The 26,821-nt window shown below is 35.4% G+C and overlaps 1 long non-coding RNA gene across 1 annotated transcript; it reads left to right on the forward strand.

Moving 5' to 3' along the window:
* The first annotated feature begins 580 nt into the window (after positions 1-580).
* On the forward strand, positions 581-20,560 carry LOC105474048 (uncharacterized). Its single transcript, XR_982641.2, has 5 exons — positions 581-710; positions 9,311-9,416; positions 12,559-12,733; positions 14,724-14,805; positions 20,304-20,560. It is a non-coding gene; the product is annotated as an uncharacterized lncRNA (long non-coding RNA).
* The last annotated feature ends 6,261 nt before the right edge of the window (positions 20,561-26,821 follow it).

Genomic DNA, 26,821 nt, shown 5'->3' on the forward strand with positions numbered 1-26,821 from the left:
GGAATGCACCATGATATAATAAGGAGATTGAAAATAAACTTGAAATCTTACTTAAATTTTTAAAAAATTCTTTTAAATTATTCATTCATTGATTTTTTTTGAGAGGAGTCTCACTCTATCACCCAGGCTGTACCGTAGTAGTAAGAGCATTGCTCACTATAACCTCAAACTCCTAGGCTCAAGAGATCCTCCTGCCTCAGCCTCCTGAGTAGCTAGGACTGCAGGTGCATGCCACTATACTTGGCTATTTTTTTATTTTTTATTTTTAGCAGATAATGTGGTCTTGCTATGTTGCCCAGGTTGATCTCAAACTCCTGGCCTCAAGTGGTCCTCCTCCTCAGGCTCTGAAAATGCTGGGATTGTGAGTATGAGCCGTTGAACTGGGCCTGCAATCTCACTTTGATTTTTTGTAACAGAGAGGTTCTTGGGACTAGGAATTCTGCTTTACTAGCAGGATAAGTTTCATTTAACCTTGGTGTTTTTTGGTTTTGTTTGTTTGTTTTTTTCCCTCTAACAAGAAGTTTTGTGCCTGACTCTAACTTCTCATTGACCTCAGGTTCTACAGTTGCTTAGCAATTGTCTTACCCGTAAACTGTTGACAAAATGGTTTGGTGTTAAGACATCTGTTTACAGACCAATGATAAGGTTGTAGTTGCTCTTGTCTCATGAAACTGGAGAGAAGTATGAGGTGGAATACTTTCCTCAGAAAGGTAACCTACAGCACATGCAGAAGAGTGGACTGGGCTCAGCAAAACTCTTTGTGGGGATGAGGGTCTGATTCCCTACCATTCACTAACTTTATCTTCAGCACCCACTTATATTTCTCTCTTCATTCTCCTCCTTTCTTTAGCATCCTAAATGAACAACAGTCATATTTCTAAATATTCTCTTAAAATTGCTGTACCAAATAGAAGATCAGTAGAAACTAAACATCTAGAGCTGAGCTGAGGACTGCAATTAAGGATTTTACTAAACTTTGGAAAAACAAAAAAATTGGTGCTGAATTTCAAATACTGATTACTTTAAATACTTTTTCCTATCCTACCAGTTAATTAAGGTCTGACTAAATTAACTGGTAGCATACGATATGCTATCTCCCCAGTCTGACTCCATGTTTCTCTCCATCTCAGTTTTCCTATCATTTACCTATTCCTCATTCTTTCCACACTTCTCAAACTTTGCTAAATGAAGACATTCCTTTGATTACTGTAACTACTTGCATATTTTATTTCCTCCTTTTGATGTTGGGAAGCTATTTTTTAAGTTTTAGTTTAAAATTAACTTTGTGAAGCATGTTTTCCACCATATCTCATCAACTAATCCAATATCTAAACTGTAAACCAACTTGTTTCTTGTCCTTTTATAACACTTGCTTGTTGTATTATAATTTATTTTCTTATATGTTCTTCTAAAATGTTATGTAATCTTCATAACATTTTATATATAATCAGTACCTTATTCATCTGTGCATCCCTTAAGCCAATGACTAAAATATTTCAATAAATGAGTGTTGAATGAATAAATAAATGACTTTTCTTCCAAACACCGGAAACCCTTAAAGGTATTTGGCCACAGAAGAAGCCATGCACACACCAGAAGGTAAATACATGTTGCTGACTTTTGATCATCCGTGCAGAGAGTTAAAAGTGGTGAAGTTTTAATTCATGCCTTATTTCAAATATATTCCAGCTGTTTCCTGCCTCCTAGACAATATTTATCCAGGCAATCACAATTCCAACTAATATTAGCATGAACAAATATATAATTATATAAATAAACTGACTAGAAAAATATCTAAACACTCTTTGAATTGTCTAGATGTCTATTCCTATCTGTTGACATAGAAAATTGAAGGTTTTGTCTGTTTTAAGCTTTGTGAAACATGCAAACCTTTGTAAAAATGAATATAAAATTTGAAAAAAGGATTTCCCACTTTATCTTTCTTAAGAGAATGTGTAGGTGTATTACAAAATTCTTAATGTTGGTCAGGGTTATAGTAGACCCAGATGCCCTAGCAGTGCCAACATCATGAGAACAGCTATAGGGTACAAAAGAGACCCAGTACATCTACAAGGGAGACATAACACCCCTACAAGTCATGCAAAGCATATATATTACTCACAAATGAGTGGCAATAAATAGAAGCACGTTAGTTCACGTGAGCTGCTATAACAAAATATCTTAGCCTGGGTAACTTATAAATGACAGAAACTTATGGTTCACAGTTCTGGATGATAGGAAATCCAAGATAAAGATAGCAGAAGATTTAATGTCTTGTGAGGGCTCACTCTCTGCTTCAAAGATGGTAACTTTTCTGTGTGTCTTCATATACTGAAAAAGGTAAACAAGCTCCCTCTGGCCCTTTTCATAAGGCACTAATCCCCCTATGTGTATGTGTGTACTCTGTTTTAGAAAATTCCTGTAAAATTTTCTACCACCCGCCAGAGTCCCCACTTCTTAATACTATTAAATTGGGATTAAGTAATAACATATGAATTTTGAGGAGGAACAAACATGCAGACCATAACCCCTAGGATCCGAAGTGAGCCAGTGCCTTAAGCTGCCCAGGGCTTATGAAGGCAGGTCTGTGATGCTCCATTTTGCACCATGGGTGATGAATTTGTAAAGAATGTTACACTGAGTTCCACACCTTTCGTAACTATCACATATAAATGATGTTTTTCACTACACTTCAACTGGATTTAAAAGTGCTTATGGTCTTTATCTACTGATTAACTCATGGTATACCAAAGTCATTTCTCCTTCTATTTTCCAATATGATCTCCTTTACATTATACAGGCTCTGCAATTGTTTGTTTGTTGGTTTGTCTTTTTATAAAGGAAAAACCTATCGGACAGATTTTTAAATGTTTTTGAGACAGGGCATGGCTCTAACTTCAGCATAGAGTGGTTTTTGGGTGCTTGGATGGGTGCTTCTGGAATCCTAAGGTGTTTCTTGGGTCACTCAGGTGATTCTTGAATCACTAAGTTCAAGTGTTGCCATATATCCTGTTCTAGGAGTGATGAAGACATAGCTCAGGTTTTGCCAGCACTTTCTCTTTAACTTAGGATGTTGCATTTTTGTATCTAAGAACTACAAGCACAAGGGGGAAGAAATGGATCAAGCAAGGTTGTCTGGGTAGCCATCCTCCTATATGTATAAGTGTATATATGTGCATATATATGCACAAATTCACATATACATATAAATACACACATATACATATATGAAGATCTGTACATACACATAGACACACATGTGTATATGGTTGTGTACGTGTGTATTCTGTTTTAGAAAATTTCTATCAAATATTCTGATATTTTTACATTACATAATGCTATACTGGCTTAAGTAGGCACTAAGATTAGGCTTCCCTCCACTGGAAATTGACCTGGGAATATCTGCTATGTTTGGACCTGTTATCGTGCATTCAACATGTATGTGTCTAGAATATAATGGAATACAGTCTTAGGTATCTTTCCAGTAATAATTTTATTTATTTGGCTGTTATCTATTTTCAAGTCATTTGAGTCAGTGATCTAAACATTTTTTTTTTAATTATTAGTATACTTTAAGTTCTAGGGTACATGTGCATAACGTGCAGGTTTGTTACATATGTATAGTTGTGCCATGTTGGTGTGCTGCACCCATCAACTCGTCAGCACCAATCAACTCGTCATTTACATCAGGTATAACTCCCAATGCAATCCCTTCCCCCTCTCCCCTCCCCGAAATAGGCCCCGGGGTGTGATGTTCCCCTTCCCGAGTCCAAGTGATCTCATTGTTCAGTTCCCACCTATGAGTGAGAACATGCGGTGTTTGGTTTTCTGTTCTCGCGATAGTTTGCTGAGAATGATGGTTTCCAGCTGCATCCATGTCCCTACAAAGGACACAAACTCATCCTTCTTTATGACTGCATAGTATTCCATGGTGTATATGTGCCACATTTTCTTAATCCAGTCTGTCACTGATGGACATTTGGGTTGATTCCAAGTCTTTGCTATTGTGAATAGTGCTGCAATAAACATATGTGTGCATGTGTCTTTATAGCAGCATGATTTATAATCCTTTGGGTATATATCCAGTAATGAGATGGCTAGGTCATATGGTACTTCTAGTTCTACATCCTTGAGGAATCGCCATACTGTTTTCCATAATGGTTGAACTAGTTTACAATCCCACCAACAGTGTAAAAGTGTTCCTATTTCTCCACATCCTCTCCAGCACCTGTTGTTTCCTGACTTTTTAATGATTGCCATTCTAACTGGTGTGAGATGGTATCTCACTGTGGTTTTGATTTGCATTTCTCTGATGGCCAGTGATGAGGAGCATTTTTTCATGTGTCTGTTGGCTGTATGCATGTCTTTTGAGAAATGTCTGTTCATATCCTTTGCCCACTTTTTGATGGGGTTGTTTGTTTTTTTCTTGTAAATTTGTTTGAGTTCTTTGTAGGTTGTGAATATTAGCCCTTTGTCAGATGAGTAGATTGCAAAAATTTTCCCCCATTCTGTAGGTTGCCTGTTCACTCTGATGGTAGTTTCTTTTGCTGTGCAGAAGCTCTTTTTTTTTTTTTTTAATTTATTTATTATTATTATACTTTAAGTTGTAGGGTACATGTGCATAACGTGCAGGTTTGTTACATATGTACACTTGTGCCATGTTGCTGTGCTGCACCCATCAACTCGTCATTTACATCAGGTATAACTCCCAATGCAATCCCTCCCCCCTCCCCCCTCCCCATGATAGGCCCCGGTGTGTGATGTTCCCCTTCCTGAGTCCGAGTGATCTCATTGTTCAGTTCCCACCTATGAGTGAGAACATGCGGTGTTTGGTTTTCTGTTCTTGTGATAGTTTGCTAAGAATGATGGTTTCCAGCTGCATCCATGTCCCTACAAAGGACTCAAACTCATCCTTTTTGATGGCTGCATAGTATTCCATGGTGTATATGTGCCACATTTTCTTAATCCAGTCTGTCACTGATGGACATTTGGGTTGATTCCAAGTCTTTGCTATTGTGAATAGTGCTGCAATAAACATACGTGTGTATGTGTCTTTATAGCAGCATAATTTATAATCCTTTGGGTATATACCCAGTAATGGGATGGCTGGGTCATATGGTACATCTAGTTCTAGATCCTTGAGGAATCGCCATACTGTTTTCCATAATGGTCGAACTAGTTTACAATCCCACCAACAGTGTAAAAGTGTTCCTATTTCTCCACATCCTCTCCAGCACCTGTTGTTTCCTGACTTTTTAATGATCGCCATTCTAACTGGTGTGAGATGGTATCTCATTGTGGTTTTGATTTGCATTTCTCTGATGGCCAGTGATGAGGAGCATTTTTTCATGTGTCTGTTGGCTGTATGAATGTCTTCTTTTGAGAAATGTCTGTTCATATCCTTTGCCCACTTTTTGATGGGGTTGTTTGTTTTTTTCTTGTAAATTTGTTTGAGTTCTTTGTAGGTTCTGGATATTAGCCCTTTGTCAGATGAGTAGATTGCAAAAATTTTCTCCCATTCTGTAGGTTGCCTGTTCACTCTGATGGTAGTTTCTTTTGCTGTGCAGAAGCTCTTTAGTTTAATGAGATCCCATTTGTCAATTTTGGCTTTTGCTCCCATTGCTTTTGGTGTTTTAGACATGAAGTCTTTGCCCATGCCTATGTCCTGAATGGTACTACCTAGGTTTTCCTCTAGGATTTTTATGGTATTAGGTCTAACATTTAAGTCTCTAATCCATCTTGAATTAATTTTCGTATAAGGAGTAAGGAAAGGATCCAGTTTCAGCTTTCTACTTATGGCTAGAAAATTATCCCAGCACCATTTATTAAATAGGGAATCCTATCCCCATTTCTTGTTTCTCTCAGGTTTGTCAAAGATCAGATGGCTGTAGAAGTGTGGTATTATTTCTGAGGACTCTGTTCTGTTCCATTGGTCTATATCTCTGTTTTGGTACCAGTACCATGCTCTTTTGGTTACTGTAGCCTTGTAGTATAGTTTGAAGTCAGGTAGCGTGATGCCTCCAGCTTTGTTCTTTTGACTTAGGATTGCCTTGGAGATGCAGGCTCTTTTTTGGTTCCATATGAACTTTAAAGCAGTTTTTTCCAATTCTGTGAAGAAACTCATTGGTAGCTTGATGGGGATGGCATTGAATCTATAAATTACCTTGGGCAGTATGGCCATTTTCACGATATTGATTCTTCCTATCCATGAGCATGGTATGTTCTTCCATTTCTTTGTGTCCTCTTTGATTTCACTGAGCAGTGGTTTGTAGTTCTCCTTGAAGAGGTCCTTTATATCCCTTGTAAGTTGGATTCCTAGGTATTTTATGCTCTTTGAAGCAATTGTGAATGGAAGTTCATTCCGGATTTGGCTCTCTGTTTGTCTGTTACTGGTGTATAAGAATGCTTGTGATTTTTGCACATTAATTTTGTATCCTGAGACTTTGCTGAAGTTGCTTATCAGCTTAAGGAGATTTTGGGCTGAGACAATGGGGTTTTCTAAATATACAATCATGTCATCTGCAAACAGGGACAATTTGACTTCTTCTTTTCCTAACTGAATACCCTTGATTTCCTTCTCTTGCCTGATTGCCCTAGCCAGAACTTCCAACACTATGTTGAATAGGAGTGGTGAGAGAGGGCATCCCTGTCTTGTGCCAGTTTTCAAAGGGAATTTTTCCAGTTTTTGCCCATTCAGTATGATATTGGCTGTGGGTTTGTCATAAATAGCTCTTATGATTTTGAGGTACGTTCCATCAATACCGAATTTATTGAGCGTTTTTAGCATGAAGGGCTGTTGAATTTTGTCAAAAGCCTTTTCTGCATCAATTGAGATAATCATGTGGTTCTTGTCTTTGGTTCTGTTTATATGCTGGATTATGTTTATTGATTTGCGAATGTTGAACCAGCCTTGCATCCCAGGGATGAAGCCCACTTGATCATGGTGGATAAGCCTTTTGATAGTTTAATTAGATCTTAACATTTTTATTCAAAAATGACCATTACTGATATGGATTTAAACAGTGCATTGTTGAGCATGTCTTTAACTTTGAAAATAGATTCTTCCAGTCATGTATGTTTCTTAGAGATTTTGAGAAACATTTTTAGATGATTTTGACCAACACAAAGAAGAGACCATTGTTGCCTAACTTACCTTGGAAAAAAAAATATATGTATAAAAGCCACCAATGCCCCTGAGAGATTCTATATTTTTAATCTTCTTCACCGAAACCAATTTTTGCAGTTTACAAGTCTCAGGTATATATTTAAAATATATTTACTTATTTATTTATTGCATTGTTAGTTTTGCTCTGTGCATCAAGCTCAATAAAACTACCTGTATATACAAAGTATTTTTAAATTATGAGATTAAATCATGCTTATGAGAAACCACCACTACAAACAGCAAAATGGGTACACATCTTTCTTACGTTTCTCCTTTCTTTTTTCTGTTTTTCCAAGTTCTGGATAATACATTGTCTAGTTTCTAGTGCTAGTTGTGCCACTAATAAATTCTATAATCTTTCAGAAATTACTCATTATTTCTTGACTTTATGTTCTCAAAAATAATTTGATGCTACTGTAATAGATAAGACTAATAAAGATAAAAGCAATATTTTAGACTCATTATTATGTGTGAGGAACTAATCTAAATAGTTGACCTTTACAACCATAGAGATAAGTAATATTATAATTCTCAATTTACAAAGAGGAAACTAAAGGCAGAAAAGTTAAATAATTTGTCGATAGTTATCCACGTGACTGGGTGACTGTAGATGGAGAATCCTAAACTGATTTCAGAATCCATGAACTTCACCAATGCCTCAGAGGAGATGAAAGTTCTTTTAAATCTCAATGTGTAGTCGTTCTAAAGTCACTACTTAATCTATAAGAACCTAGATCTAAGGTTTTAGAACAAACTGAAAAGGAAATATTATCTTGTCAAAAGATCAAATATTTAAATATGGGATTTGTGTTGATCAAAACATTGAAAAAAAAGGATGATGAGGTCATCTAGAAATTTCTATTTTACTGAAGGAAAGTAAATAGTATTTGATTATGTTGAAATACAATGGCGTAATTACAAACTAGCATTATGTTAATCTATGGCTACTGTAATTCTGTTCATAGTTCACTAAAATTTATTTACATGGAATTTGTGTGTGTGTGCATGCATATGCGTGTTTTGAGTGTAGTGATTACCTGTCAACAGAAGTTCATAAAAGAAGAAATCACTAAAGATTTTTGAAACTCACTTTCTTGTTTACTAATTTATTATATTCAGTAAAAGACATATCTTAGTTATCTTGTTTTTCTGACTTCCAAATCTATAGATAGGATTGACATTCATCCAATTAATAGCATGTGCTGTGGAATGGAAAGGTAAAAGGCATACACTCTATTTAATTTACTACACACATGATATGGTTTGGATCTGTGTCCTCTGCAAATCTCATGTTGAACTATTAATCCCCAATGCTGAAGGCAGGGTCTGGTGGGAGATGACTGAATCATGGTGGCAGTTTCTCCTAGTGCTGTTCTCGTAGTAGAGTGCTCATGAGATCTGGTCATTTCAAAGTTTGTGGCACATCCCAACTCTCTCTCTTCCTCCTGCTCCTGCCATATAAGACATGCCTGCTTTCCCTTCATCTTTTGCCGTGATTGTAAGTTTCCTGAGGCCTCTCCAGAAGCAGATCCTGCCATGTTTCCTGTACAGACTACAGAATCATGAGCCAATGAAACATCTTTTCTTAGTAAATTACCCGGTCTCAGGTATTTATTTATAGTAGTGCGAGAATACACTAATAATGTGTGTGTATGTGTGTGTACATGTGCATGTGTGTACTCTTCTATAGTTATATATATTTTTTCCATACAAACTCATGAAAACATTTGCAGATGGAAAGAAATGGAACATTTATCTGGATTAAGTAATGATAATTTAAAAGTAGGCCTTAAGGTCAGTGAGTTTACAGAGCTTTGGCATCCTGCATGCTTTTTTATTTCTCTCTGACCCTTCTTGCTTCTGGCTTCCTACATTCTCTCATTGTTTTATATATATATATATATATACACACACACACACACACACACACACACACACATATATATAATATATATACATATATAAAATATATAAATATATATTATATACATATATAATGTGTATATATGTGTAAATGTATGTATATACATATATATTCTCTCTATATATATATATGTGTGTGTATATATATATATAAATAAAAACATGCTTTCCCTTCTCACTCTACTACTTGTTTCCTTATTCTTTCCCATGCCAATTCTTTAGGTTTCTATGTGGAAACAATGAGTGCTGCCAGTACATGAATGGCTAAAAAAGGACACTAAACTCATGTATTTCTTCTTCCCCCAACTACAAGCTCGTATTGCCCAAGGTAAGTCCCATAGACCTTGGTTTTTTTTTGTTCATAAAGAGACACTGACTTATCTCGCAAGAACTGCTACTGAGGAAAATGAATAATTACAGTGCACAAATACTGATTATAAATATGGAATTCAAAAATTTCTAGGTTTTTAAAAACCTATAAATCCCAAATTACATTACTGACTTTATACATTTCATCAAAATGCTTATAAATGTTATGTATCAGGGGATGCTAGGGGCTCAATAAGTAAAAGTGAACTATGAAAATTGTTTAATTTAAAGGGACCTAAAAACTATTGGGGAGTGACAACTACATGAAGAAAAACTTTGATGCAACGTGATAATATGAAAAGTAATTTTGGGTATAACAACATTTGTAAGACAACAATATTACATGTAATGCCAGCACTTCAGTTAGTAGCAATTGCTTCTCCACAGGGTTTAAGTCATTCTTTTAAAAATATGGTAAATTCAAAATGACAATGATAGATTGAAGAACTCTGTCATTATTTGGAATAGAAACTTCAAGATTGTTAATTAGGTTCTGGATACAGATAAACATCTTCTATGTATTTTATTTCATATAAAATAAATTCCTACATGCTTTATGAGTGGGAAGTGTTCATGTTCAATACCTTGATTTTCTACTTATCTATTTTGTCTGTGGTCATCCATTTGTAAGTTTAGGGGTTAAAATTTTATTAAAAAGCTTATTAGATTCAGTATTTCTATATTGTATTTGAAATTTCCAACATTAAAATATATTAACTGTAAGAACAAAAGTCTTCAGTATAGTAAAATTTTGAAAGACATGGAAGTAAGTACATTAGAAAGTTATATCTCCCGCAGCAACAGTAACTCTGCCCCTGTTCACAGATGGAGCATTTTGGCACAGCATATGTACTCTAATGCGTATGTCTTTTTATATATACTACATGTAGCTTGCCAGAGCTATTTTCACTCTGGGAACCATTAACTGAAATTTTCTGACCCAGGTGTATTCATAAGCAAGGTCTTAAATTCATAGTAATACAGTTTTTGGCAAACATTTCCTTTCCTTCTTTTATTTTCAAAATATATGAAGAAAATAGTGATATTGATTGCTCAGAGAAATGAAGGTAGTTTTGAATAAATGTACATTCATAAACTTATATTTTATAACTACCTAACAGAAGACATACAGGTTCTGTCGAGGGCCCAGTAACTTATTATTTTAATAAAACAATAGTAAAACTACATGCTTTATGATGATAGCTCCTTATTCTCTAGTATTTTGAGGCCAATTTGCAGCAGCAATAATAACCCTTACTCTCTACCTTAAAGAGAAGTGGTAAAATTTGATCTATCCAAATATTCATCCACGAATTATTTTCTCTTTTGTATATTTTATTTTCACTGATCTGAAGTATTTATCACACTGAAGACAAATGAGAGAGACACTTTTATTGATAATTTTCTTTCTTGAATACTCTGATTGATTTTCTGGAGTATAATATATCCCAAATATATATCCTGAATGATGTTGGAATGCTTTATTCCTTTGGACTGGAAATTATTATCCTTTTGGTTGGTGAGGGTAATGGTCTTGCCATGAAACTAAAGAAAATGACATGATATTGAGTGTGATACTAGAATGGCCCTATCTCATTTGGTCACAAATTTAAGACTAGAAATATTGCTTCAGTCGTGTGCTGGTAAATGTCTAACAACAAGCTCTCTGAAAGGAATTTTTAAAAATCTCTGGTTTAGGCCGGGCACGGTGGCTCATGCCTGTAATCCCAGCACTTTGGGAGGCCAAGGTGGGCAGATCACGAGGTCAGGAGATAGAGACCATCCTGGCTAACACAGTGAAACTCTGTCTCTTCTAAAAATACAAAAAACAAAACAAAACAAAACAAAAATTAGCTGGGCGTGGTGGCAGGTACCTGTAGTCCCAGCTACTTCGGAGGCTGCGGTTTGTAGTATTTCTGCATTTTCATGATGTAATTATTCCCACCAAAGTTGATTTCAAGCTATAAATGCAGCAGCAAACAACTTCGAGAGTTTTAAAAACCAGCAATTAGGTATTGTAAGCCACATATACTGGTTCTAGCACTGCACTACATTGTTGTTACCTAAGAAGGCATGAAATTGTCCATTTCAAATAACATAACTTTAAGTCAACCTGGTGCCATAAAGAAAAACTCCTGATAAAAGGACATTTACTTTGGTCTAGTAGTTCTTATGCATTCAATATTAATGAATAATTTGTTTCTTCATTTCAAATACCTGAATATTTAAAACTCTAAAGAAATTTCTGTTGTACGTCTATTGGGACTTTCATGGTAATACAGATCTGAGAATGATTTTTGTCTACATTTTACCTGAGCTAGCCTTTGATTAAGAATGTAATGAATTCCCTTGTAATCATGACACATTATGAACATTCTTTAGGAGAGTACAGATCTTTTGGGGGGAAGAATCCAGATGAGATCAATCCTGGTAACCTAGTCGGTATCTAACAGGGGGTTCTGAAGTAGTCAGAATATTGAATAAATATATTTTATTTATTGAATAAATGTATTTGATTCTGGATAAATGAAGAAATGAGTGAGTGATTGAAAAATTGTGCTCTTTGGCATCTGACATGCAAGCATATGTCAAGGAATATGAGTATGTTACTTGTAAAATAGATTTGAAATAAATGATTTATTGTTTCATTATTCTGACAGAGGAAAACAAATGTAATCCCTGAACTTTTATTTGTTTTAAAAAGGAAAAATAATTTGAAGTCTGTAGACACCACTGTGGTAAAGACTTTTGTAAATAGAATTTGAACAGGCTAAGGACTTATTGATTTAATAATCACAGCTTTGTTACAGTAGGTGGAATTGAGGGACTCTACGCTAATGTTGTTTGATGAAGAACAATGGGAAAATAGACACAGACATTGTTACATAGGAGTATATCTTACAGCGATTCATGTATAGGATATTCTATTAAATATTCAATGAGCTATGCACATCATTAGACATTCCTGCTGCCACAATGAATCACCTTTCTGAACACTCTGATGCACCTAGACATGGGGTGGGGAGCTCAGGCTGGCTGACTTGCTTCTAAATAAGGATCTGCTGACTAATTCACATAAACTTCTCTTGCATTTCTAATAGGTTCACAGAGACTCCTTTATTAAAAAGCAGCATCTGAAGACAAACAGAAGCTCCCATTTCACGTATTGCTTTCTACTGAAAAGATTTTGGAAACGTCAGAGGGAATTTCTTATTTCTACAATGACTGTCATTCAATTTCATGGGGAAGAACACAGAGATGGAGAGGATAGAAATGGTAACTTTTTTTTCTTTTGAGACAGAGTTTCACGCTGTAACACAGGCTGCAGTGCAGTGACACAGTCTCAGCTCACTCCAACATCCATCTCCTAAGTTCAAGTGATTCTCACGCCTCAGCCTCCCCAGTAGCTGGGATTACAGGTGTACACCACCACGATTGACTGATTTTTGTATTTTCAGTAGAGATGGGGTTTCACCATGTTGGCCAGATTGGTCTCGAACTCCTGACCTCTAGTGATTCACACACCGTGGCCTTCCAAAGTGCTTGGATTACAGACATAAGCCGCCATGCCCAGCCCCCGGAAATGGTAGCATCCTTGAATACACAGGATATTCCTGTGCAATATATAATTGTCCTGTCCAAAATGTAGATTAATGTGCGTGATGGCCAGCCTCTAAGATGGCCCTGAAAGACTCCCAACTCATGGTGTGCATACACTTGTATATTTCCAGCCTCCATGTTGTACCAGGGTGGTCTGTGTGTTCAATTGTATATGGCAAAAGAAATGATATGTTACTCCTGAGGTTACACTATAAAAGACACTTAGTTGCACTTGCTTTCTCTCTATCTCATGACTTGCTCTGGAGGAAGCCAGCTGTGCTGTCATAAGGATATTCATGACTGACTAGGAAGAGGTTCACAAGTCAAGGAACTGATGTCTCTACCCAACAGCCAAAGGGGAACAAGTTCTGCCAACAGCAGTCTGAGTGAGACGGGAAGCAGAGTTGTAGCATTTGTTGAGCCCCAGTTGAGTATTCATTTGACTGAAGTCCTGGCCAACAGCTTTACTGCAATCTCATGAGAAATCTTGAGCCAGAACCACCCAGCTAAGCTGCTCTCAGAAATCTGGTGGCAAATATTTTACTGATTTATCTGAGAAATTCCATACCCATAGATAATTGGTCTATTTGTATTCTATACAGAACCTAAAATATTCCCTACCGGCAAGGAAGTTTTTGAGACTTCCAATGTGGTCTTTAGCATAGATTAGAAATGATGTCATATGAAATATTTTTATAGTCTATTTTTCTTAAGAATTCTATAATATATTTAAATATGTATATTATATGACACCTTTATAATATTCAGTTTCTTGTTGGTTATTTGAAGGAATTGTTCAATATTCGCAATATGTTCAGTGTAAATCCGCTTAAATATCCAATTTGATATTTTTCTCTTTTGATGTTATACATTATTGTGAGTTGGATATTAAACTAATTGAATTGGTGGTGGGACAAGAAAAAACTAAAAGTATGAAACCATTCCACTTTATGTAAACCTTAAAATCATTTCTCTTTTGTTAAATAAATGGTTTTAAAATTGCCTTGTTTGAAAAATCTATTTTATTCATTTATCCTATTGAAATATTCATGTATTACTTCAGATGCTCCACTGTGCTGATAACCACATTGATTAAAATGAAAGTCATAGTGATGAGAATAGAGAATTTTCCTATATTTAGAATCAGATTTTCAAACTGGGAGTATGAGAGGAGACACAATAATTTGTGTCTCAATATCGTTGTCTGTGACTTAGAAGTGTAGAAATTTACTTGGCCTATTTTGTGGATAAAGTTCAACTTCACTTTTATTCTTTAGATTGGTCTTGACCCTGGCTGGTCCTAGGAAATGATAGGAGATGAGAGATTTTTGAGAATACAAGAAAGGAAAAGAGAAAAGAGTGTTGCAAACAAGGGAAGTGTTGATATAATAAGATTTAAGGTCAAGATTCTGTAAATGAGTATATTTAGCAACTAAGATAATCATTCCTGAGCATGGGCAATCTGTATAACACAGTGTAATCGGGAAAATGCTGATAATTTAAAGTCTTATACTGACATACTTGGTCCTATGGGTATGAATTCTGATTTATGGTTTATAATATTGACTCACAAAAGGAATATAATTCCTAAATAATGCTTGGACTACAGGATTACAATGTTTCCTTTTATTTGAAAACAATAATAATTTACTGAATATCACTGTAGGCTCTGGGAACATTACCATGAATGAAGAAGAAAAATAAAGTCCCTGTCCTCATGAATGTATTCTAGTGTGGTAAGACAACAAGTAAGTAAATATATAACACACTTTGTATATCAGGTAGTGTAGTAGTTTGAATACTATCTCCCATAAATTCTTGTCCATCTGAAACATCAGGATGTGACCTTATTTGGAAATAGGGACTTGACTGATGTAATCAAGTAAAGATAAGTAATACTGGACTGGCGGGGGGACCTAAGTCCAGTGGTATGTGTCCTTATGAGTAAGGAGGAGGACACACAGAGGAGGACCTGAAGGTGGAGGGAGATTTGGAGTGGTGCATCTTACAGACCAGGGAACACCAAGGATTGCCTGGAACTGACAGAAGCCAGAAGAAGAAAGGAAGGATTCTTTCTAGATTCTTGAGTGGGAAAGCATGAGTTTTCTGACACCTTGATTTAAAATTCTTGCCTCCAGAACTGTGAAAGAATAAATTTCTGTTGCTTTGAAACATGCAATTGGTAGTATTTAGTTAGGGTAGACCTAGGCAAGCAATATAGAAGATCATGAGAACTACAGAGAAAAATAAAACACAGAATGTGGTTAGGGAGTACCAAAGTAGGAGAGCGCTATTTTAAATAGGTTGATATAAAAAATCCAGTGATGAGGTGACATTGAGAGAATTTGCTATTGTGCATTCTTCATAAGGCTGGGCACTAGCCTCTGAATTCTCTATGAATTTCCTTTTCTTCTTTTAGTAGCAGGGGTAATTTGAGAAGACCGTAACACAGGAAAACACTCTTATCTACTGTCTGGGCTTCTAGTCATCTCAATGATACAGAATGCAAAAAAATGCAAATGAGTGATAACATATGTAATATGTAAAAATAGATACCACTGAAAACAAATACTTTTATATCAAAAAAGCTTCAGTTTGATAAAGTAAAATTATTTGCTAGTTTAGCAAACTTAGTTCTCTTGTAGGTAGTACTAAATAAAGTACTAAAGAATGTAGGCAGAGCCTGTGTAAAGCTGATCTAATGAGAAGCGATAATGAACAATAAGGATATACAGAAGCAATGATAAAAGTAGCTATTGCCTATTCAATGTAGATGCAAATGACTCTGTATCCCCAGGTAGAGCCTGAGAACAACATTGGATTAAAATAATGTGGTATTTAAAAATACTTATTGATTTACGATTTTTAAAATTTTCTCCATGTTTCAGTCATTCAGGAAAATCCCTGGCAAATGTCTAATACATGTTATTGGAATTATGGCCCCTTACATGGCCCAAGTTTATAGTCATACGCTTACTGGATTACAGATACATACAGAAGGGATTAAAATATTACAATATATGCTTTATTATTTGGTTAGTTTTAAGTGCCATGAGAAAAGTAAAGAGAATAATCAATGCAGTCTACATTGTTGTAGGAAGGTGTCTCAGGGTATTGTCATTTGACCTGAATATTTCGGGATATGTAAGTTAGCCTCTAAGAATGGGTATGCACAAGTAAGAAAATGAATAACATGAGAAAAGATGGGTATTTAAAACTTTCTATGATTTATTTTATTTTAAAGACTTTTTTTTTCTCGATTAACTAGAACAATTATTCTTAATTCTGACTTTACAATAGAATTTTCAGGGAACTATTTAAAAGAAACTTATGCCCAGGTCCCACTTGTGACCAATTAAATAAGAATCTTTGAAGATGGGACTTGGGTATGATCGTTATTTAAAACTCTTTAGGTTATTTGAATGTAAAATCAGCATTTAGGACCGCTACCTAGAAAATATTCTAAACTGGAGAGTTGGTAGAAGTTGATCATAGAAAGCCACATTGACGGTAGCTTTCTGATGAATAACCTAGTATTACATAACAGGGCACCTGGACATGATGTTTATAGCCATAAGTCTAGATCATCAAATAGATTACTTATAGTAATAGTTCCAATTAAATTGTAAAATTGAGCATTTGGATAAAATTGGTAAGAAATGGTATAAAAAATGTCACTGTGTTTTCTCATTAACTTATTGCGGAATTTTCTCAAACTGGAATCTGTGGACAGATGTTGCTCCCTGATTTATTTTCTGGGGCCTGAAGGCCCTCAAGATTTGTTTTCTCATATTACATTTTCATTTTAGTTATAATTTCAAAAATATATGACTATATAGGTCATATTTTGCATATGTACACTCAAATATATGTGTGTATATCTCATATGTATCTTCTGGTGACTATGTTGTAAATAAATATTACACAACTATCTGTACTTAGAATCATATTAGAACTAAGTAGAACTACTTATCAGGGGACAATACAAAAGGAAAAGAGGCAGATTCACAAACATAAACCAAAGGCTCGCTGATGGCACACCACAGCATAACATAGAAATACGGGTTTCATGTATTCCAAAGAGAGACAAAAGGTAGAAAATTGAGATATCACATAGTCAAACATGGATTTAGGCATATGCAACCAAAGTGAACTTGTCCTATTAGCAATCAGCTACATAGTCATTGTGAGCAATGATGATTAGAATTTAGTGACAATTCGGTCATGTTAACTTGAGCTCCATTTTAATTTTGTATTTTTCTCAGCAGATACTCTTTTTTACTTTGTTTTTATGATTTTTAAAAGTTATTACTGAGTATGCTTAGTTTTAAATAATAATGTACTTTTAAAAATGAATGTCAACACTTTTCAGAAAATTACTTTTATATAGAAATTATTTCTATTTTAAAAATACACACGCACAGGTTTTTTTTTTTTTTAACTTAGCTTTAAAGGTAGAAAAGTTTAATGGAGGGAATATATAAGATGACATTGAAGAATGCATATTAAACTAATTCCATCATTGGTTAGTTTCGTACATTTTATAAAACACATAACTTCTATGAGCTTTGATATTTGGTATGCAAAGTGAGATTAAGAAAACATTTCTTCAGCATCATACCTAGGATTTTGTGAATATTAAATAAGATTACTTACATTAAATATTTTAGAAATTAGTAGACGTTAAACATTCCTGGCTTATAGATTCTATGAAACTATTTGCAGCAACTTTCCCTCTCTTACTCATCTGTCTTTTTCTGTGTGTGTGTGTGTGTGTGTGTATGTAATGTGATGGCAAAATGGTACTCTAGAAAAGGCTCCCAGAGCCTTAAAGCACCTACCTTTTGTAATCTACAGCCCATGAGTCTCCTGATAATATCAAGAAGAAACAAAGAGAGGGGTAGTGATTGATTGGGGAATACTCAGGCAAGAGGGCCCTGTGCTAGGGCCAAAGCCTGCACATGGATTTGGTCTTAATAACTTTCCATTACACACACTTCCTTTGGCACCAGTGAAACAAGGTTTGATTTATTTTTGATGGATCTTCTCGACGTCGGAACTCTATTGCTTTCAAAGCTGTTGCTGCAGCAACACCTGAAGTGATTTTTATCACTGCCATAAAAACATTAAATGATTTCAGGTGCCAGAGACCTTTTTCAGGTTCTGCTGTTTGATAAGTGAAGTCAGTTGTTAAAAAATGTTTTTCTGCTGCTTTAACTTTTGACATGCCCCCTAGAAAATCTATATTCTGTACCCAACAGGATGTGCGATGCTTTACAAATGTGGGGAAACACTGACAGATTGAGATTTGTGAGGTATTTGTAATATTCTATGCAGAATCACTAGAGACATTTAAGCAAAATTATATGATTGTAATTATATATTGTAATTATTGTTTGTTAGGATTATTTGAGACCAGTTTGGTTTAGTTGGCTTTCATGCGGTTTTAGCAGGTGGAGTCTGTTAGAAAGAAGGTTGTGGGAGGATCCTATGTGCTCTTCTTCCAATTTAGAGAATTAAAGGCTAATTATTCTAGAACATCCCTCACTGATTAGGCAATTATAACGAAAGCAACAAATATTCTATTTGACTCTAATTTTAATGTCCTCTGGCCACTGATTGTTCAATGTCCTACTGAGGTGGATTATAATATCTCTCTACATCAGGTCAGCTCCACGGGAAAAATAGTACAAATGAATGACAAAGATATGCAGTTAGAGAAAACTAACTATATGAAGATTGCACAAGCATTGGTATAGTCACCTGTGACCTCATTATAGGCTCAGATTTAAGACATCGAGAAGTAATATTTAGAGAATCTTTCTATCATGGAATTAAATATTTTACTATGTGTTAATAGCAACTTTCTCAAAAGCTACATTATTTATTTCTCTTTCAACACATAAATATTATTCTGAAGTGTACAAATTTTCACAAATAATTGTAATTATTTCTTAGTATTTTGAAAATTTTAAAAGGTCCTTATTTTTATAATCCTTCTGTTGAATTAAGCACATTTCTTTAAATTTTAGAATATTAAAAAAAATTCAATCCATATTATTGGAGGAAATTATTTACATTACAGTTAGAGTTGACATCAATCCTATCAATCTGGCCAGGGTGCATATCCATAAAAATTTGGATCAACCTACTTCTGGCACTATTTTTATCTTCAAAAATAGTATGAATATCTCTAATAAAAAATCAAAACATTTTTTTAAATGCTTTGACCAGCAAGTACCATCTGATGCTAGACCTAGACCTTTCTTTTCCCAGTTTTTGGAAAATAAACCAACAAGCAACAACAACAACAAACTCTGTTGGGAACAGGCCCCCAAATCTGGTCATAAACTGGCCCCAAAACTGGCCATAAACAAAACCTCTGCAGCACTGTGACATGTTCGTGATGGCCATGACGCCCACGCTGAAGGTTGTGGGTTTACCGGAATGATGGTAAGGAACACCTGGCCCACCCAGGGTGGAAAACCGCTTAAAAGTGTTCCTAAATCACAAACAATAGCATGAGTGACCTGTGCCTTAAGGATATGTTCCTGTTGCAAATAACTAACCAGAGCTCATCCCTTTGTTTTGGCCCATCTCTTTGTTTTCCGTAAGGAATACTTTTAGTTAATCTATAATCTATAGAAATAATGCTTATCACTAGCTGGCTGTCAATAAATATGTGGGTCAAACTCTGTTTGGGGGCTCTCAGCTCTGAAGGCTGTGAGTCCCCGGATTCCCCACTCGATACTCTATATTTCTGTGTGTGTGTCTTTAATTCCTCTAGCACGGCTGGGTTAGGGTCTCCCCGACCAAGCTGGTCTAGGCAAAACTCAATTACTAAGTTTGATTAAGAAATAAGAAATTGGAATCAATTTCGTTAATTCTAGGATCTTTCAGCATATTTTTGTTTCCAAAATATGTAAATAATAGGTTAAACAATGTACTGGATAGACTGTGTGTTGGTCTAAGTTTATCTAGCTATATGAACTAGTCATCATATAAACTTGGGAAAGTAACTTAATATATGTTTCTCAATTTTCTCATCCACAAACTACAAGTGTTAAGAGTCTTCCCTTTTTGTTATTATGTAACTAAATTTACTTAGAATATGGGACATATTTAGTGTTCTTTCAACATTATGCAGAATACTGTATCACAAAACATATTTGTAATTATTTAAGATACAATATTAATATTAAATATATGTAGTAGTGTCTTAGCCTGTTTTCTATTTCTTTCATAGACTACCTCAAACTGGATTATTTATAAAGAAAAAAATATTTCTCACAGTCCTGAAGGCCAAGAAGTCCAATATCAAGGTGCCAGCAGCTGTCAAGGGCCTCTTGCTGAGTCATCCATGGTGGAAAGACAGAAGGGCAAAGGCGCATCCATGAGAGAGAGAATGGAAGCAGTTCAAATTTATTCTTCTATCAGGACCCACCCTTGAGATAACTAACTCATTCCTATGATAATGGCATTAAACCACTCATCGGGGCAGAAGTTTCATGATGTAATTACCCTTTAAAGATCTCACCTCTCAACACTGTTGCATCGAGGATTAAGTTTCCAACACATAGACTTTGAGGGACATATTCAAACCATCACATATAAGATAGAATATGTACACATATAGGATTAAATAAAAAAAGGAATATTCAGGTAGTTTTTGTTCTGATATAAGATGACATAGGTTCTCTTTTCCTTCTGAATATGTATTTCCTTCAGGAAATATAATTTCCTTCCGTGTATGCTTCCGAATACACAAAATACCCTAGAAATAACTGGACAGATATTATCTAGGACTGTGAACGGTGAAAAAAGTGTGAACTGACTAGTCTTTGAGGACTTATATCATGACACTGAAATGAATTTTTCTGGAATTTTTAAAATCTCCCACATATACCAGATTGAGCTCCTCCAGACTCTGCAACTTAGAAGTGCCAATAGGGATAGACAGAAGAAGAAAGAAGAAGAGGAGGAGGAGGAAGAGGAAGAGGAAGAGGAAGAAGAAGAAGAAGAAGAAGAAGAAGAAGAAGAAGAAGAAGAAGAAGAAGAAGAAGAAGAAGAAGAAAAAGAAGAAGAAGAAGAAGAAGAAGAAGAAGAGTAGGAAGAAGAAGAGAGGAGTAGAAGGAGAAAGAAAAGGAGAAGGAGAAAAAAGGTTTTTTTTATTTTGCTTGTTTTGTTTTTGCCAGAAGACTGGGAGAGAGAAAGTTTGCCAGGAATGTAGTAAAGTGACCCACACCTAGAAATAGAGGTGATCTGGCTATAGCAGCAGTACCAGCAGAACTCATTTGAGTCTGGCCATATTACATCCCATGCCTGCTGAGAGCAGTGGACCTGACCTGCCAGCAGTAGACACAACAGCAGAATTGGGACAGGCCCACTACACTATGCTCTATCTCCACTGAAAGCAGCAGCCTCTTTACTCACACTAGGAGTGCCAACCATGCAGTGTCTTCTGACCCTTCAATGAATGGCAAAATATGTTCCAGGAAAGGCATTTTTAAATCTTTCATCCAACAACAGAAAGCCATGCAGTCCCAGTGACTCCTGGCTTTCCAGGAGTGGCAGAAGAAAACCCAGGCCAAGAATTTCATAGCCATCCACTCAATGACATAAGGTAATTTAGATTTGAGGTCTCCTGACCTTTCATAAAATGGCAGAGAACCATTTATATTTCTAATCTCCTGGCCTTCCACACACAGACATAAATTAGCCCAGGTAGATGTTTCCATCCACCAGTAGTACAACAGTGATAGAGCTGAGAGCCCACCAGGACCAGGTGACCTCAAAACAGACCTAGGGAAATGCTATCCCTTCTACAGGTCTGTCATAACCCATCCTATATCAAATGACCAGAACATCAAATGAAATGACTTCCATTACTGAAAGAAGCATCGTTAGGAATCCAGAAGGAGCTCAAACAGAGCCAGGAAAAAGCAAGCCAGATTAGCACTGCAAGTGCTCAGAAAATGAAGTCATCATTAGAAACACAGATCACAAAAATCAAAACCTACAACTTAAACCTAAACAGAGTACCTGCTACAATATAATATTTAAATATTATCAACCCTCTTCTAATATAACATTTGAAATGCTCCAAATATAATAGAAAGACACATATCATAGCAAATTCCGGAGGAGTCATGCCTTATGTGAGAGAAAACAATCAACTGATGCCAATAGCAAGCTGAATCAGATGTTGGAATTATTTAACAACACTTCTAGGGCAGCCATCATACAATTCCTTCAACAAGTAATTAAAAATATTCTTGAAATAAATGAAAAAATTGAAAATGTTAGCAACGATATAAAAATTATTTAAAAGAATGGAATGGAAATTATGGAATTCTTAATAGCCATTAGATGAGACCAATACTACAGTGGTGACAGAAAATAAAATTAGTGAATCTGATAATACAAGAAAACAATGTGCTTTATCTGAACAACAAAAAAGTGAAACTAGAAAAAAAAAAAGAACAATGCCTCAGGCATCTGGGGGTTGATAAAAAATATCCAAAGGTCATATTATTGGAATATCAGAAAGGGAGGAGAAAGAGTAATATGAGTTGAAAAAGTATTACAAGAAATAATGGCTAAAATTTTCAAAAATTTGACAAAAGACATAAAACTACAAATTGAATAAGGTGAATGAATCCTAAATAGAAGCCCAAAACATTTATGCTAAGATATATCATAATTAAATTTCTGAAAACTAAAAAAAAAAAAAAAAATTAAAAGCAGCCAGAGATTATCTGTAAGTGAACACCCATTTGAATGACAGCCTATTTTTTAATCTCAAAATATGCAGGTTAGAAGGAAATGACACATTTTTCAAATGCTATAAAAACAGAACCGTAAACTGCCAATTTTATATATGGTGAAACTCAACTTTAGATATGAAAATGAAATAAAGACATTCTGAGATGTAGGAAAACTAAAACTGTCACCAGTAGATGTACCCACAAGAAATGGGATATCTCCAAACAGAAAAAAAAAAAAAATTATAAGAAAAGAAGGTCTGGAACTTTAGGAAAGAAAGATCAACATTGTAATATAAATATCTTCCTCCTCAAATTCTTAAGTTACTGTATTAATTTCTTATTGCTGCTGTAACAAATTACCACAAACATTGTGGATTACCACAACGTAAATGTATTATTTTACAGTTTTGGAATTCAGAAATCTGGAATGGGTCATCCTGGACTAAAACAGAAAAAATTGGCAGGAGGCCTCCACCTTTATGATCTCATGTAAAGTTGATTATGTCCCAAAGGGATCATCTCAAAACACCATAAAATTGGGATTAGGACTCCAATATATGAATGCTCAGGGCACATGATTTAGTTTATAGAATTCCCCTAGAGCTATCAGAGGGAGCATGTCCCTTTCAACACCTTGATTTTGAACTTCTTGTCTCCAGAAATGTGAAAGAATAAATTTCTGCTATTTTATGCCACCCAGTTGGGGATAATTTATTATGGCAGTCCTAGGAAATTAATACAACTATGAGCCAATATCTCTTGTGAATTCAGACACCATAGTCTCAAAAAAAAAAAAAAAAAAAGATTAGCAAATCAACCCAACAATGTAAAAAACAAATATGCATCATGGCCAAGTGTGACTCCAAGTATGCAAGGCTGGTTCAAAATTCCAAAATCGTTTGATGTAATCTACTACATGGACAAGCTAAAGAAGGAAAATTACATAATCACATCAAATGACACACAAAAAAAGCATTTAACACAGCATAATACCAATTTATGATTAGAAATCTCAGTAAGTTAGTAATAAAAGAGATCTATATCAGTTTTCTAAAAGTCATCTTAAATAAAATATAGTTAATATCATAGTTAGCATTGAAAAAGTAAATCACTGCTTTTTAAGATCCATCCTATGGCAAGTGTGTATGCCCTTGTCACTCTTATAGGACATAGTACTAAAAGTTTTAGATACTGTAAAAAGTAAAAAAAGAAGGAAGGAAGACGGAAGGAAGAAGGTATACTGATTGGAAAGAAATATAATCACCCTTATCTTCACTGACATGATAACAAACAAAGACAATTCAAAAAAGTTTTAGTAACCTCTGTGAATTAATAAGTAAATTCAGTATGATCACAGAATAAAAGGTCAACACAAATAAAACAAAGTTTCATATTCTAGAAAATTATATTTAAAACTATATCATTTATAATTGCTCCAGAGAAAATGAGATACTTAGATATAATCTTAGCAAGACATGTTCAAGATTTCTATAATGAATATTACAAAATTTAAAAAAACAAAGGATTTAATAAATAGAAAGATACATGATATCCATGAATTGAAAGACTTAACATTATAGTTTTCATTTTTTTAATTGTTCAATTTCTTTTTTTTTCTTTAATTTATTTATTATTATTATACTTTAAGTTGTAGGGTACATGTGCATAACGTGCAGGTTTGTTACATATGTATACTTGTGCCATGTTGGTGTGCTGCACCCATCAACTCGTCATTTACATCAGGTATAACTCCCAATGCAATCCTTCCCCCCTCCCCCCTCCTCCCTCCCCATGATAGGCCCCGGTGTGTGATGTTCCCCTTCCTGAGTCCAAGTGATCTCATTGTTCAGTTCCCACCTATGAGTGAGAACATGCGGTGTTTGGTTTTCTGTTCTTGTGATAGTTTGCTGAGAATGATGGTTTCCAGCTGCATCCATGTCCCTACAAAGGACACAAACTCATCCTTTTTGATGGCTGCATAGTATTCCATGGTGTATATGTGCCACATTTTCTTAATCCAGTCTGTCACTGATGGACATTTGGGTTGATTCCAAGTCTTTGCTATTGTGAATAGTGCTGCAATAAACATACATGTGCATGTGTCTTTATAGCAGCATAATTTATAATCCTTTGGGTATATACCCAGTAATGGGATGGCTGGGTCATATGGTACATCAAGTTCTAGATCCTTGAGGAATCGCCATACTGTTTTCCATAATGGTCGAACTAGTTTACAATCCCACCAACAGTGTAAAAGTGTTCCTATTTCTCCACATCCTCTCCAGCACCTGTTGTTTCCTGACTTTTTAATGATCGCCATTCTAACTGGTGTGAGATGGTATCTCATTGTGGTTTTGATTTGCATTTCTCTGATGGCCAGTGATGAGGAGCATTTTTTCATGTGTCTGTTGGCTGTATGAATGTCTTCTTTTGTGAACTGTCTGTTCATATCCTTTGCCCACTTTTTGATGGGGTTGTTTTTTTTTTTCTTGTAAATTTGTTTGAGTTCTTTGTAGGTTCTGGATATTAGCCCTTTGTCAGATGAGTAGATTGCAAAAATTTTCTCCCATTCTGTAGGTTGCCTGTTCACTCTGATGGTAGTTTCTTTTGCTGTGCAGAAGCTCTTTAGTTTAATGAGATCCCATTTGTCAATTTTGGCTTTTGCTGCCATTGCTTTTGGTGTTTTAGACATGAAGTCTTTGCCCATGCCTATGTCCTGAATGGTACTACCTAGGTTTTCCTCTAGGATTTTTATGGTATTAGGTCTAACATTTAAGTCTCTAATCCATCTTGAATTAATTTTCGTATAAGGAGTAAGGAAAGGATCCAGTTTCAGCTTTCTACTTATGGCTAGAAAATTATCCCAGCACCATTTATTAAATAGGGAATCCTATCCCCATTTCTTGTTTCTCTCAGGTTTGTCAAAGATCAGATGGCTGTAGAAGTGTGGTATTATTTCTGAGGACTCTGTTCTGTTCCATTGGTCTATATCTCTGTTTTGGTACCAGTACCATGCTGTTTTGGTTACTGTAGCCTTGTAGTATAGTTTGAAGTCAGGTAGCGTGATGCCTCCAGCTTTGTTCTTTTGACTTAGGATTGCCTTGGAGATGCGGGCTCTTTTTTGGTTCCATATGAACTTTAAAGCAGTTTTTTCCAATTCTGTGAAGAAACTCATTGGTAGCTTGATGTGGATGGCATTGAATCTATAAATTACCTTGGGCAGTATGGCCATTTTCACGATATTGATTCTTCCTATCCATGAGCATGGTATGTTCTTCCATTTGTTTATGTCCTCTTTGATTTCACTGAGCAGTGATTTGTAGTTCTCCTTGAAGAGGTCCTTTACATCCCTTGTAAGTTGGATTCCTAGGTATTTGATTCTCTTTGAAGCAATTGTGAATGGAAGTTCATTCCTGATTTGGCTCTTTGTTTGTCTGTTACTGGTGTATAAGAATGCTTGTGATTTTTGCACATTAATTTTGTATCCTGAGACTTTGCTGAAGTTGCTTATCAGCTTAAGGAGATTTTGGGCTGAGACAATGGGGTTTTCTAAATATACAATCATGTCATCTGCAAACAGGGACAATTTGACTTCTTCTTTTCCTAACTGAATACCCTTTATTTCTTTCTCTTGCCTAATTGCCCTAGCCAGAACTTCCAACACTATGTTGAATAGGAGTGGTGAGAGAGGGCATCCCTGTCTTGTGCCAGTTTTCAAAGGGAATTTTTCCAGTTTTTGCCCATTCAGTATGATATTGGCTGTGGGTTTGTCATAAATAGCTCTTATTATTTTGAGGTACGTTCCATCAATACCGAATTTATTGAGCGTTTTTACCATGAAGGGCTCTTGAATTTTGTCAAAAGCCTTTTCTGCATCTATTGAGATAATCATGTGGTTCTTGTCTTTGGTTCTGTTTATATGCTGGATTATGTTTATTGATTTGCGAATGTTGAACCGGCCTTGCATCCCAGGGATGAAGCCCACTTGATCATGGTG

This window comes from Macaca nemestrina, chromosome 10 (genome assembly GCF_043159975.1).
Source record: "Macaca nemestrina isolate mMacNem1 chromosome 10, mMacNem.hap1, whole genome shotgun sequence".
Taxonomy (NCBI): Eukaryota; Metazoa; Chordata; class Mammalia; order Primates; family Cercopithecidae; genus Macaca; species Macaca nemestrina.